The sequence below is a fragment of the Mobula birostris genome, chromosome 3, assembly GCF_030028105.1.
Source record: "Mobula birostris isolate sMobBir1 chromosome 3, sMobBir1.hap1, whole genome shotgun sequence".
NCBI classification, from domain to species: Eukaryota; Metazoa; Chordata; class Chondrichthyes; order Myliobatiformes; family Myliobatidae; genus Mobula; species Mobula birostris.
The window spans coordinates 230,271,239-230,287,361 of NC_092372.1; the positions used below are offsets into that span (position 1 = coordinate 230,271,239).

Below are 16,123 nucleotides of genomic sequence, written 5' to 3' on the forward strand. Positions count from 1 at the left end.
AACTTGATATTTTTTATCTGGATAGTCCTGATGAAGGGCCTCGGCCCAAAACCTCAGATGTTTATTCCTCTCCACAGATGCTGCCTGATCTGCTAAGTTCCTTCTGTATTTCGTGTGTGTTGCTCTGCATATTTCTTAAATGTTATTCAAGTCCAAGTTTATTCTTATTCTACCAGACATATATAGACAGACACATATAAGCAGTGCATTTCAGATTTCGTCCCACACCCCGGATGAAAAAAAGGCTTCTTCAGATCCTCGCTAAACCTACAATATCTGCACTCCTTGCAGTGGGGAAATATTTACTGCTGTCTATCCTATATCCTATCCAGGATCTGTTCTGGGACCTCTACTTTTCGTGATTTTTATTAACGACCTGGATGTGGGGGTAGAAGGGTGAGTTGGCAAGTTTGCAGTCGATACAAAGGTTGGTGGTGTTGTAGATAGTGTAGAGGATTGTCAAAGATTGCAGAGAGACATTGATAGGATGCAGAAGTGGGCTGAGAAGTGGCAGATGGAGTTCAACGTGGAGAAGTGTGAGGTGGTACACTTTGGAAGGACAAACTCCAAGGTAGAGTACAAAGTAAATGACAGGGTAGTGTGGAGGAGCAGAGGGATCTCAGGGTACATGTCCACAGATCCCTGAAAGTTGCCTCACAGGTGGATAGGGTAGTTAAGAAAGCTTATGGGGTGTTAGCTTTCATAAGTCGAGGGATAGAGTTTAAGAGTCGCGATGTAATGATGCAGCTCTATAAAACTCTGGTTAGGCCACACTTGGAGTACTGTGTCCAGTTCTGGTTGCCTCACTATAGGAAGGATGTGGAAGCATTGGAAAGGGTACAGAGGAGATTTACCAGAATGCTGCCTGGTTTAGAGAGTATGCATTCTGATCAGAGATTAAGGGAGCTAGCGCTTTACTCTTTGGAGAGAAGGACGATGAGAGGAGACATGATAGAGGAATACAAGATAATAGGAGGAATAGATAGAGTGGTTAGCCAGCGCCTCTTCCCCAGGGCACCACTGCTCAATACAAGGGGACATGGCTTTAAGGTAAGGGGTGGGAAGTTCAAGGGGGATATTAGAGGAAGGTTTTTTACTCAGAGAGTGGTTGGTGTGTGGAATGCACTACCTGAGTCAGTGGTGGAGGCAGATACACTAGTGAAGAGACTACTAGACAGGTATATGGAAGAATTTAAGGTGGGGCTTATATGGGAGGCAGGGTTTGAGGGTTGGTACAACATTGTGGGCCGAAGGGCCTGTACTGTGCTGTACTATTCTATGTTCTATATGATAGTGGACACTCTTCAGTCACAGATCCTCACTTTACTATCAGGATAGTGGACCCTATTAAGTCACACATCCTCACCGAATGGTTGACATTCACCTAGACAACCTTTTGCTAATGAATTTCATGACTTATATCAGCGTCCATAAACCTTATTCTCATTTTTGTTGTTGTTCTGATCACTTATATAGAACAGGGAACACTGAAGCCCCGTCCATACCCTTTGGGCCATGATGTTGTGTTGACCTTTTAACCTGCACTAAGATCAACCTAACCCTTTCGTCCAGTATGTCCATGGATTTGAAGGAAATCAGGATATCCTATTGAGATTAGTGGAGGTGGGACAATGATTAAAATGTGTAGTGTGGTCAAGAATTTCTTCCTTCCTTCCTTGAGTTTTAAAGGGTCTTTTTAAGTGTCAAGGAAAATGAAATGCTCAGAATTTATGTTTTACAATGTAGGTTGAAAGTAATATTGATTAATTTGTGCAACCCATACAAAAATGCTGGAGGAGCTCAGCAGGTCAGGCAGCATCTATAGAAAAGAGTACAGTTGATGTTTTGGGCCGAAACCCTTTGGCAGGACTGGAGAAAAAAGTTGAGGAGTAGATTTAAAAGTTGGAGGGAGGGGAGAGAGAAACACAAAGTGATAGGTGAAACCAGGAGATAGAAGGATGAAGTAAAGAGCTGGGAAGTTGATTGGTGAAAGAGACAGAAGGCCATAGTAAAAATAAAAGGAGGGGGAGGAGCATCAGAGGAAGACGAAGTGCAGGCAAGAAGATAAGGTGACAGAGGGAAAAGGGAATGGGAAATGAAGAAGGAGCGGGAGAGGGTAGTATTGATGGTGGAGGAAAGGAAGGTCCTTTCTTTGAAAAAGGCGGAAACTTTCATTCTAGAATGAAAAACCTCAACCTGAGAGCAGATGTGGCAGAGATGGAAGAATTGAGAGAAGGGGATGGCGTTTTTACAAGTACCAGGGTGGGATTAGGTATAGTCCAGGTGGCTGTGACAGACTGTGGATTTATAATAGACATCAGTGGTTAGCTGTTTCCGGAGATGGAGACAGTGAGATTGAGAAAGGGGAGGGAGGTGTTGGAAATGGACCAGGTATTAACATTGTGATATTACATGAAGAAAGTGCAGTCCAATAATAGAGTTTAGTTATGAAGCAGCAGAGTGTGTACCACTGTACAGATATGATAAAATTGGGTGTCAAGGCTTTGGAGAGGGTGTAGGAGGTGTTCACCAGGTGGCTGCCTGGGTTAGAGGGCATGTGGTATAATGAAAGTTTGGACAAATTTAGGTTGTTTTCTTTGAAGCGGTGGAGGTTGAGGGGACATCTGATAGAGGTTTATAAAATTATGACAGACAGTATCTTTTTCTCAGGGTTGAAATATTTAATACCGGAGGGTATGCATTTAAGGGGTGAGAGGGTTATTTAAAAGGAGATGTAAGGCGAAATTTTTTTTCCACAGAGAGTGGTGAGTGCCTGGAATGCACTGCTTGGAGTGCTGGTAGAGGCAGAAATATTAAAAGAGACTTTTAAGAGACATTTAGATCAGCACACAAGCTTGAGGAAAATGGAAGGGTATGGACATTTTGCAGCAGGAGGGATTAGTGTAGTTGGCCAGTTGATTACTAATTTGATTGGTTCAGCACAACATTGTGGGCCCAAGGGCCTGTTCCTGTGTTGTAGTATTCTGTGTTCTATGTTCGAAGTATCCAGCTGGTAAGTAAAACAAATGTTGCATTACTGAGGTGGCCGGGTATTTAAAGCAGGTCTAGACACAGATATCCGCTGCCCTCTGCAGGCTACCTGTGACTCTCAAACAAGAGAAAATCTGCAGATGCTGGAAATCCAAGCAACACACACCGGTGACCAGCGGTGTGCCTCAGGGATCCGGTGATCAGTGATGTGCCTCAGGGATCTGTTCTGGGACCCCTACTCTTTGTGATTTTTATAAATGACCTGGATGAGGTAGTGGAGGGATGGGTTAGTGAATTTGCTGATGACACAAAGGTTGGGAGTGTTGTTTATAGTGTGGAAGGCTGTCAGAGGTTACAATGGGAAATTGATAGGATGCAAAACTGGGCTGAGAAGTGGCAGATGGAGTTCAACCCAGATAAGTGTGAGGTGGTTCATTTTGGTAGGTCAAATATGATGGCAGAATATAGCATTAATGTTAAGACTCTTGGTAGTGTGGAGGATCAGAGGGATCTAGGGATCCGAGTCTGGAGGACACTCAAAGCAGCTGCGCAAGTTGACTCTGTGGTTAAGAAGGCATACGGTGCATTGGCCTCCATCAATCATGGGATTGAGTTTAAGAGCCGAGAGGTAATGTTGCAGCTATATAGGACCCTGGTCAGACCCCAGTTGGAGTTCTGTGTGCAATTCTGGTCACCTCACTACAGGAAGGATGTGGAAACCATAGAAAGGGTGCAGAGGAGATTTACAAGTATGTTGCCTGGATTGGGGAGCAAGTCTTATGAGAATAGGTTGAGTGAACTCGGCCTTTTCTCCTTGGAGTGACGGAGGATGAGAGGTGACCTGATAGAGGTGTACAAGATCATGAGAGGCATTGATCGTGTGGATAGTCAGAGACTTTTTTCCTAGGGCTGAATTGGCTAGCATGAGCTGGCATAGTTTTAAGGTGCTTGGTAATAAGTACAGAGGAAATGTCAGGGGTAAGTTTTTTACACAGAGAGTGGTGAGTGCGTGGAATGGGCTGCTGGCAGCGGTGGTGGAGGCGGAAATGACAGGTTCTTTTAAGAGACTCCTCAATGGCTACATGGAGCTTAGAAAAATAGAGGGCTATTGGTAAAGCCTAGGTAGTTCTAAGGTAGGGATATGTTCAGCACAGCTCTGCAGGCCGAAGGGCCTGTATTGTGCTGTAGGTTTTCTATGTTTCCATAATGCTGGAGGAAATCAGCAGTCTAGGCAGCATCAATGGAAAAAATTACAGTTGACGTTTTGGGCCAAAACCCTTCATCAATACTGGAGAAAAAAAAAGCTGAGGCATAGATTTAGGAGGTGTGGGGAGGGAAGAGAGAATCATGAGGTGATCGGTGAAACCTGGAGGGGAGGGATGAAGTAAAGAGCTGGGAAATTGATTGATGAAAGAGACAGGGCCATGGAAGAAAGAAAAAGGGGGAAGAATCATCAGAGGGAGGTGATGGGCAGGCAAGGAGATGAGGTGAGAGAGGGAAAAGGGGATGGGAAATGGAGAAGGAGAGGAAGGGTCTGCATTTTTCCTATGCTACATCAACGACTGCATTGGTGCTGCTTCCTGCACCTGTGCTGAACTCGTCGACTTCATCCACTTTGCCTCCAGCTTCCACCCTACCCTCAAATTCATCCCACACATTTCCAACACCTCCCTTCCCTTTCTGGATCTCACTGTCTCTATCTCTGGAGACAGCTTATCTACCGATTACTATTACAAACCCATGGACTCTCACAGCTACCTAGACTACACCTTGTCCCACCCTACTACTTGTAAAAATGCCATCCTCTTTTCTCAATTCCTCCGTCTCCAGTCAGGATTCTTGAACGAAGGAGATGTCCTCTTTTTCCGAAGAAAGGACTTTCCTTTCCTCCACCATCAACACTGCCCTCAAAGGCATCTCTTCCATTTCATGCATGTCTGCTCTTACCCCATCCTCCCACCACCCAACCAGGGATAGGGGTTTCTCTAGCCCTCACCTGCCTCCCCATCAGCCTCCACGCCCAGCACATAATTCTCTGAAACTTCCGTCACCTCCAACAGGATGCCACCACCAAACACATCCTTACCTCTCCCCCACACTTTTTGCCTTCTGCAGGGATCTCTCCTTACGCGACTCTCGGTCCATTCGTCCCTCCCCACTGATCTCCTTTCTGGCACTTAGCCTTGCAAGCGGAGCAGGTTTCAAAGGTTTCGAAGGTTTCAAAGGTACATTTAATGTCAGAGGAATGTATATAATATACATCCTGAAATGATTTTTCTTCGTAACCATCTATGAAAACAGAGGAGTTCCCATAAAGAATGAATGACAGTTAAATGTTAGAACCCCAAAGTCCCCCCCCAGTTCCCCTCCCTCCCGCACATAAACGACAGCAAACAACGATTCCTCCCTCCCTCCACCAGCAGAAAAAAGCATCAGTACACACCGAAGCAACAGCAAAGGCACAGACTTGCAGTACCCCAAAGGCTACTCGTTCACCCGGTATTCAACATACAACAGGCTCTCTCTCTCTCCCTAATAATGGAGAAAGACGTGTCTTCATTTCACAACTGCTCTTACACCTCCTCCCTCTACCATCCAGAGCCCTAAACAGTCCTTCCAGGTGGGGTGACACTTCACCTGTGAGTCTGTTGGGTCATTTACTGTGTTTGGTGCTCCTGGTGTGGCCTCCTGTACATCGGTGAGACTAGATGTAGATTGGGAGACCACTTCGCAGAGCATCTATGCTTTGTCTGCCAGAAAAAGATCTCCCAGTGGCCACCCATTTTAATTCCACCTCCCATTCCCATTCCGATATGTCCATCCATGGCCTCCTCTACTGTCGTGATGAGGCCACACTCAGGTTGGAGGAATAACACCTTATATTCTGTTGGGTAGCCTCCAACATGATGGCATGAACATCAATTTCTCGACCTTCCGGTAATGCCCTCCTCCTTGTTCATTTCCCATCCCCCCTTCCCTCTCTCACCTCAATTCCTTGCCCGCCCATCCTCTCCCTCTGGTGCTTCTTTCCTCTTTTTCTTTCTTCCATGGTCTTCTGAGATTTCACCAATCAGCTTCCCAGCTCTTTACTTCATCCCTCCCCCTTGTGACGATATCCTGAGTTATTCATTATGGGCTGTGCTTTTAAAAAGAGAGAGAGAGAGAGAGTGTGCATCTGTACAGCACAAACAACTTGTTACAGAGAAAGAGAGGGGCAAAGACTGCTCAGTTTGTTTAGGATTTCTGCAAGGACACTGCCAGCTTCTGAGTTCCTACAGAGAGAGAAGGGAGGAGCTACTTGATGGACAGCTGGTGTTCAGCACAACAGTATTTAAACCAGCGTAACTGCTTGTTTCACAGGACACGCAGACGCACTAAGGTGTGGTGAAATTACCACTATCCTGCCCACGTGTGTGGGACTGAGGATTGATCGTGCGGGATCGATTTGTGATTATTGGTGTGTGAAAGAGTGACGTAACGGGTTAAAGAACCAGCAGAAATGGAAAACACCTTGGAGTCTGGTATTGCTGTTAACTAACACTCGTGTATTAGTAAGTACACAATACAGTAATATAAAATCAGATCAATCAAACAGGTTAGCAAAGTTCATGCATATTTAAGTGTGGAAATATAAAAACCAAGCTTCTTCAAGCCTAGGCGTAAATGGATACAGCCTTACGGTGATGGGTAAAGAGAATCAGTTCAGTTTGTGGTATTTAGTCGAGAAGTGATGGAGAGAGAGAGGTGTCTAGTTCTTCAGGTGAGCTGATGCCATCGATCTTCCAGTTGTCCTCCGAAATTTCCAAGTTAGCCAAACTTGACCAACTTAAGAGCACAGTCTTCAAGTGATAGTCTACCAACCCAGGCAAAGGTTAGACACACTGGTAGACTCCACAGGGTTGCTCTTTCACACACCAATAATCACAGATTGATCCCTCACAATCGATCCTCCATCCCACACTCGTGGGCACCTGAACAGGATAGTGGTAACTTCACCACACCTTAGTGCGTCTGCGTGTCCTGTGAAACAAGCAATTACGCTGGTTTAAGTACTGCTGTGCTGAACACCAGCTGTCCTCACCAACTAACTGGACTTTTATAACTCGAACTTGTTTCTCAATCACTTGGGCACAATGAGAACTGCCCAACCCCTGCCACAGACTGTTGTGAAGTTTGAACATAGAAATGCCATGTTGATACAGAAATTAACTGGTTGGATACAGATACTGATCCAGTGCAAACTTGGTACACTTCTCAATCTCACCATTGCATAGTTAAATACCAATCATAATACTTAGTTCCTTAAGGTTGTCGTAGCTGAAATTGGGGGAGGAGTGTAATGGGGATAAGCTCCCACTACCTATTAAATTCTCCCAATGTTGTGCGCCTCAAATAGCCTCTGACAACCCAGTCCATCTCCTGATCTTCACATGTGGTTCACTACTAAGCCCAGCAGAATTATTTCTACTGACAGGAGAAGGGGACAAAGGTGGGTTACTGGCTACTTTGGGCAGAGGGGGCTCATCAGCCGTGGTTGACAGCTCATCCACAGAAGCATCGAAACATAGAAATGTACAGCACGTTACAGGCCCTTCAGCTCACAATGTTGTGCCAACCACGTAACCTATTCTAGGAATTGCTTAGAATTTCCTTATCGTATAGCCCTCTATTTTCCTAAGCTCCATATACCTATGTAAGAGGCTCTTAAAAGACTCTATTGTATCCACCTCTACCACCTTTGCTGGCAGTGCAGTCCACACACCCATCACTCTCGGTGTGAAAAACTTACCTCTGACATCCCCTTTGTACCTACTTCCAAGCACCTTAAAGTAATGCCCCCTCACGTTACAGACAGTAGATAATAGGTGCAGGAGTAGGCCATTCGGCCCTTCGAGCCAGTACTGCCATTCACTGTGATCATGGCTGATCATCCACAATCAGTATCCAGTTCCTGCCTTGTCCCCATAACCTTTGATTCCGCTTTCTTTAAGAGCTCTGTGCGTCTCTTTCTTGAAAGCATCCAAAGACTTGACCTCCACAGCCTTCTGGGGCAGAGCATTCCATATATCCATCACTCTCTGGGTGAAAAAGTTTTTCCTCAACTCCGTTCTAAATGGCCTACCCCTTATTCTTAAACTGTGGCCTCTGGCTCTGGACTCACTCATCAGTGGGAACATGCTTCCTGCCTCCAGCGTGTCCAATCCCTTAATAATCTTATATGTTTCAATAAGATCCCCTCTCAGCCTTCTAAATTCCAGAGTATACAAGCCCAGTTGCTCCAATCTTTCGACATATGACAGTCCTGCCATCCCGGGAATTAACCTTGTGAACCTACGCTGCACTCCCTCAATAGCAAGAATGTCCTTCCTTGAATTTGGAGACCAAAACTGCACACAGTACTCCAGGTGTGGTCTCACCAGGGCCCTGTACAGCTGCAGAAGGACCTCTTAGCTCTTATACTCAATTCCCCTTGTTATGAAGGCCAGCATTCCATTAGCTTTCTTCACTGCCAGCTGTACTTGCATGCTTGCTTTCAGTGACTGATGTACAAGAACACCTAGATCTTGTTGTACTTCCCCTTTTCCTAACTTGACTCCGTTTAGATAATAATTTGCCTTCCTGTTCTTACCATCAAAGTGGATAACCTCACATTTATCCACATTAAACTGCATCTGCCATGCATCTGCCCACTCACCCAGCCTGTCCAAGTCACCCTGCATTCTCATAACATCCTCCTCACATTTCACACTGCCACCCAGCTTTGTGTCATCGGCAAATTTGCTACTGTTACTTTTAATTCTCTCATCTAAATCATTAGTATATATTGTAAATAGCTGCAGTCCCAGCACTGAACCCTGTGGTACCCCACTGGTCACTGCCTGCCATTCCGAAAGGGACCCGTTAATCGCTACTCTTTGTTTTCTGTCAGCCAGCCAATTTTCAATCCAGGTCAGTACTCTGCCCCCAATACCATGTGCCCTAATTTTGCCCACTAATCTCCTATGTGGGACTTTATCAAAGGCTTTCTGAAAGTCCAGGCACACTACATCCACTGGCTCTCCCTTGTCCATTTTCATAGTTACATCCTCAAAAAATTCCAGAAGATTAGTCAAGCAAGATTTTTCCTTCGTAAATCCATGCTGACTCAGACCGATCCTGTTACTGCTATCCAGATGTGTCGTAATTTCATCTTTTATAATTGACTCCAGCATCTTTCCCACCACTGACATCAGGCTAACCAGTCTATAATTTCCTGTTTTCTCGCTTCCTCCCTTCTTGAAGAGAGGGACAACATTAGCCACCCTCCAATCTACAGGAACTGATTCTGAATCTATAGAACATTGGAAAATGGTTACCAATGCGTCCACGATTTCTAAAGCCACCTCCTTAAGTACCCTGGGATGCAGACCATCAGGTCCCGGGGACTTATCAGCCTTCAGACCCAACAGTCTATCCAACACCATTTCCTGCCTAATATAAATTTCCTTCAGTTCATCCATTACCCTAGGTCCTTTGGCCATTATTATATCTGGGAGATTGTTTGTGTCTTTCCTAGTGAAGACAGATCCAAAGTACCTGTTCAACTCGTCTGCCATTTCCTTGTTCCCCATAATAAATTCACCTGTTTCTGTCTTCAAGGGCCCAATTTTGGTCTTAACTATTTTTTTCCTTTTCACATACCTAAAGAAGCTTTTACTATCCTCCTTTATATTCTTGGCTAGTTTACCTTCATACCTCATTTTTTCTCCACGTATTGCCTTTTTAGTTACCCTCTGTTGCTCTTTAAAAGTTTCCCAATCCTCGGGCTTCCCACTCATCTTTGCTATGTTGTACTTCTCTTTTATTTTTATACTGTCCATTACTTCCCTTGTCAGCCACGGCCTCCCCTTACTCCCCTTGGGATCTTTCTTCCTCTTTGGAATGAACTGATCCTGCACCTTCCGCATTATTCCCAGAAACACTTGCCATTGTTGTTCCACTGTCATCCCTGCTAGTATTGTCCCATTGAACTTTGGCCAGCTCCCACCTCATAGCACCATAGTTCCCTTTGTTCAACTGTAATACTGACACCTCCGATTTTCCCTTCTCCCTCTCAAATTGTAGATTAAAACTTATCATATTATGGTCACTACCTCCTAATGGCTCCTTTACCTCACTTTCCCTGATCAAATCCGGTTCATTGCACAACACTAAATCTAGAATTGCGTTCTCTCTGGTAGGCTCCAGTACAAGCTGTTCTAGGAATCCATCTTGGAGGGACTCCACAAACTCCCTTTCTTGGGGTCCAGTACCAACCTGATTCCTCCAGTCTACCTGCATGTTGAAGTCCCCCATAACACTGTAGCGTTACCTTTGCTACATGCCAATTTTAACTCTTGATTCAACTTACACCCTACATCCAGACTACTGTTTGGGGGCCTGTAGGTAACTCCCATTAGGGTCTTTCTACCCTTAGAATGTCTCAGTTCTATCCAGACTGACTCTACGTCTCCTGATTTTATGTCCACCCTCACAAGGGACTGAATATCATTCTTCACCAACAGAGCCACCCCACCCCCTCTGCCCATCAGTCTGTCCTTTCGATAGGACGTATATCCTTGAATATTCATTTCCCAGGCCCGTCCACTTGAAGCCATGTCTCTGTTATTCCCACAACATCATACTGACCAATTTCCAACTGTGCCTCAAGCCCATCCACTTTATTTCTTATACTCCGTGCATTTATATATAATACTTTTAATTCATTACTCCCCTCACCTTTCATATCAATTCCTATTTCACTTGGCCATACTGTACGATCCCTTCTTGAGCTTTCTGCTCTGTTGATTCTGCTGTCTTTCTTAACATAGTCATAGTCATACTTTATTAATCCCAGGGGAAATTGGTTTTCATTACAGTTGCTAGGTTGCTACAGTTACTGTCATTACAGTTACACAGGCAGGAATGACTTCCTATGACGCTCAGTAGCTCTCCTTGGGTCTACCATCAGCTCCCTAGTCTTTTTCACATTAAGCTGCAGATAATTCTACTCACACCATGTGACAAAGTTTCCTACCGTAGCCCTGTACTCAACCTCATCTCCCTTGCTAATACATCCAACTATGGCAGAGTCATCTGAAAACTTCTGAAGATGACAAGACTCCGTGCAGTAGTTGAAATCCGAGGTGTAAATGGTGAAGAGAAAGGGAGACAAGACAGTCCCCTGTGGAGCCCCAGTGCTGCTGATCACTCTGTCGGACACACAGTGTTGCAAGCACACTTTTCTTATTCTCACTTTCCCTTTATCTCCATCCTTAAATTTCCAGTTCGTCCCCTCCCCCCCACTACTTAGTTTAAACACACCCGTGTTGCAGAGACAAACCTGCCTGCCAGAATGCTGGTGCCCCACTTATTAAGGTGCAACCCATCCCTTTTGTACACTTCATCCTTACCCCAAAACATACCCCATGTTAGCCATTTTGGCCCTGGGAAAAAGCTTCTGGCTATCCACACGATCAATGCCTCTCGTCATCTTATACACCTCTATCAGGTCACCTCTCATCCTCCGTTGCCCCAAGGGAGAAAGGCCAAGTTCACTCAAACTGTTCTCATAGGCATGCTCTTTAATCCAGGCAACATCCTTGTAAATCTCCTCTGCACTCTCTCTGTAGTATCAATAGACAATAGACAATAGGTGCAGGAGTAGGCCATTCAGCCCTTTGAGCCAGCACCGCCATTTACTGTGATCATGGCTGATCATCCACAATCAGTATCCAGTTCCTGCCTTATCCACATAACCTTTATGTATCCACATCCTTCCTGTAGTAAGGTGAGCAGAACTGAGCACAGTACTCCATGAGGGGTCTGACTGCGGTCTAAAATAGCTATAACATTACCTCACGGCTCTTGAACTGAATCCCACAGTTGATGAAGACCAACACACTGTACACCTTCTTAACAACACTGTCAGCCTACACAGCAACTTTGAGTGTCCTGTAGACATGGACCCTAAGATCTCTCTGGTCCTCCACACTGCCAAGAGCTTTGCCATTAATATTATGTTCTGTCTTCAGATTTGACCTACCAAAATGAACCACTTCACACTTATTTGGGTTGAACTCCATCTGCCACTTCTCAGCCCAGTTCTGCATCCTATCGAGGTACTGCTGTAACCTCTGACAGCCCTTCAGACTATCCACACCATCGTGGCTTTCTACTGAGCCTGGTGGAATCATTTCTGCTGACAGGAGAAGGGGGCAAAGGTGAGTTACTGCCTCTGTAAAACCAGTCGCTTCAGACAGATGGGGCCGAAAAAGGAAAACTCTGATCTTAAGCCTCCTCTACCTTGCGGCTGTACCCACTCATGGGGAAGCCTTTTTGAAGTAAACTCTAGGAAAAATCCAGTCCCTAAGGCAGTCCTACGTTGAGTTCAATGCTGACAGGCTTGAGTTCGATGCAGCTGGTGCCAAAATGTATCGATCTCTGCCGTTCCTTTGGGTTCATCAGATACGTGGAGAGGGGGAGCTTGCTGCATGGATAACAGCTGGCTCTCCATATTGTACTGCTCTGGCTTGTGTATCACATAGATAGCTGGGACACAACATCCATGGTTAACGGAGGCCTCACTCACTCATATAATAGATATATCAGGTGTTAGTAACCAATTAAATCTACATGTTAAAGACTAATAATACTTAGAATTATAATAACTGTCCAATAGCAAACAAGAGAAAATCTGCAGATGCTGGAAATCAGAGCGACACACATAAGATGCTGGAGGAACTCAGTAGGCCAGGCAGCATCTATGGAAAAGAGTACAGTTGATGTTTCAGGCTGAGACCCTTCGCAGGACTGTCCAATAGAAAGTGTTCTAGAATCCTTTATTTGTATCTTATCTTGTCTTGGTATGCTCAGTGACCTTGGTTCCCAGGCTTGAACAAAAAGGCTGTACAAGAGTTAGAAAGAGATGCTATCTTATATTTATATCAGTCCTGCAGAAGAATCTTGGCAAAATGTTGACTGTAAACAACAGGAATTCAGCAGATGCATGAAATTCAAGCAACACACATCAAAATTGCTGGTGAACGCAGCAGGCCAGGCAGCATCTCTAGGAAGAGGTACAGTCGACGTTTCAGGCCGAGACCCTTCGTCAGGACTAACTGAAGGAAGAGTTAGTAAGAGATTTGAAAGTGGGAGGGGGAGGGGGAGATCCAAAATGATAGGAGAAAGCAGGAGGGGGAGGGATGGAGCCAAGAGCTGGACAGCTGGACAGGACCTCCTGTCCCATGATCCCCTCATATCCCCTTTGCCTATCACCTGTCCAGCTCTTGGCTCCATCCCTCCCCCTCCTGTCTTCTCCTATCATTTTGGATCTCCGCCTCCCCCTCCCACTTTCAAATCTCTTACTAATTGTTCCTTCAGTTAGTCCTGACGAAGGGTCTCGGCCTGAAACGTCGACTGTACCTCTTCCTAGAAATGCTGTCTGGCCTGCTGCGTTCACCAGCAACTTTGATGTGTGTTCCTACAATGTTGACTGTACTCTTTTGCATAGAAACTGTCTGGCCTGCTGAGTTCCTCCAGCATTTTGTGAGTGTTGCTTGGATTTCCAGCATTTGCAGATTTCTCTTGTTTGTGATTATATTTATTTTTGTTGTGTTTTAAAATTATTGTATTCTTCATCTTATTGTGTGTTTTTTGTACCGCATTGGATCCAGATTTAGAATTATTTTGTTTTCCTTTACGCTTGTGTATTGGAAATGACATAAAACAATCCTGAATCTTTCAAGAGCCGTGTTCAGCCTGATGAATGCATTGTGTCTGCACACCGTCTCTGTATACTTTTCATCTGGACTGTTGCCTACACACAGAAAAATCTGTACTGATTGTCTGTGCTCTGTGCGTTGGCACACTATTTTAACCTTTACCATGCCACAACTTCCAAGCTACCAACACTCCAACAGCACATCCAGGCAATCCCCACTCTCTGTAGATGGTGGGCCAAAGAGGGGGTGGAGTGGAGGTGAGATGAGAAAGGGGTGTGGGGATATAAGAGAAGGTGGGCTGAGAGAAAGGGGGTGGGGTGAGAAAGGGGGTGAGGTGAGAGAGGGTGTGGTGTGTCCTATTCACCGTGTGACTGTTTATCAGTCTGTTATGTGACATCACCTGACAGGTCAATTTTGCGGGCTTATCTACCGATTAATTAATGTTTGACTTACTAATCCTGTGCATGGAAGGTGTTCATTGTTTCCAAGTGACTATGAGTCAATCAGACCTATTCAGCTGCATGTTCTTCTCCAGCTTCTGGGTTTTTCCTTAATTGTTACAGTGGCGAAGAGAATTAAATCTGTCACACTCACTCATTTGGAATACAGTACATGTTCACATCTGGACAATGAGCAAATTGGAAAAGTCGACCAATACTGTGATCCACAATACCCCTGGAATGCTTTTGTTGAGTGTTTGGATTCTTTTTTCATGGCAAACGTCATTGAGCCCAATAAAAAAAGCCAGCATCCTGCTCAGTATATGCAGTCTGAAAACGTACAACATCATCTGAAGTTCGATGGATCCCAATTTGCCCTCTTCGAAATCTTCGAGGGAACCTGTCAGGTTAATTGTCTCTCAATACACTCCTAAACCATCAGTGCAATGCTTTAGACTCAACACTCGTATTCACTTAGAAAATGAATCCATAGCAACGTTTGTTGCTGAATTAAGAAAGCAGTCTGAATTTTGTGATTTTGGCAGTTTGCGAAGATATGAAACATGATTACTTGGTTGTTGGCATGCATGATGTTCATATTCAATGTCGCCTATTGGCAGAATCAGAGCTCACACTTAAAGCAGCCTTTCATATTGCAAACAGCGTGGAAGCAGCAGATACGAATGTAGTTTTGTTGCAACAGAGGCAACAAAAAGCAGAGGCAGCGTCCCCATCACCTACAACTGCAGCTAATTATACTGACATTAACAAAGTGTCACTAGCTAAGAAAAAAGGGAATTATACTCTGTATTTCCAATGTTACCATTGCAGGGAAATTCACCACAGGTTTATTAACTGTCAACACCGAGACTCTGTCTGCCATACTTGCCAAAAGAAAGGACCCTTGGCAAGACTCTGTCTATCTCGGCCTCCATTCAAACTAGAACATTTCACAGCAGCACAGTGTGCTGTTATGGAGCCGGATGCATTCGTCATGCACTTTGATGGTCTAGGGCCAGTTCCCCTTATTCCCCTTATACAGATGGTTTTGAAGATTAATGGCAGACCCATTTCCTTTGAACTTGACACTGGATGTGCTATTAAGTAAAATAATAAATACCATTTTGGATACTGTTGTGGAGGATGACCTCCCAAGGGAATGGCATGGAGACCAGAATACTGTCACTGAGCATGCGTCTGTGGTGCAGAAGGTAAAGAGGGAGAACAGGGGAGCAGTAGTGACAGGGGACTCAATAGTCAGAGGAGCAGACAGGAGATTCTGTTTACATGAACGGGACACCCGACTGGCCTCCCAGGTGTCAGGGTCAGGGATGTCTCAAATCGCATCCACAGCACTTTGGAGAGAGATGAGAGCAGCCAGATGTCTTGGCGAATATTGGTACCAATGACATAGAAAGGAAAAACAAAGAGGTCCTAAAGAGATAATTGAGAGAGGTAGGCAGACAGCTGAGAAGCAGGACTTCCAGCGTGGTTATTTCTGGATTGCTGTCTGTGCCACATGCCAGTGAGGATGATTTGGCAGATTAATGTGTGGCTGAGAAGTTGGTGCAGTGGGGAGAGCTTCAGGCTCTTGGATCATTGAGATTTCTTCTGTGGTAGGTATGACCTGCACAAAAGGGACGGGTTGCACCCGAAGCCGAGGGAAACCAGTATTCTCGTGGGCAGGTCTGCTAGAGCAGTTGGGGAGGGTTTAAACTAATTTGGTGGGGGCGGGGGGAGAACCAGAGTGAAGGGACTCAGATGGTGAAAAAGCAAAGATAGTGTGCAGTTATACTGTCAGGAAGGGCAGGCAGATGATCAGATGATGGAACATAAATGCAGCCAGCAGGGGAGTACCAGTGCATTAGGGATCAAAAAGGGCAGTAAATACAGCACTCAAAGTGTTATATCTCAATGCAAGGTGGGTGATCTTGCTGCACTATTACAGAT

General features: G+C 45.1%; 1 protein-coding gene across 3 annotated transcripts in view; it reads left to right on the plus strand.

The window, feature by feature from the left end:
* LOC140194814 (IQ motif and ankyrin repeat domain-containing protein 1-like) overlaps nt 1-16,123 on the plus strand; it is a 117,886-nt gene that overhangs the window by 37,207 nt on the left and 64,556 nt on the right. The gene's annotated exons all lie outside the window — the stretch shown is intronic.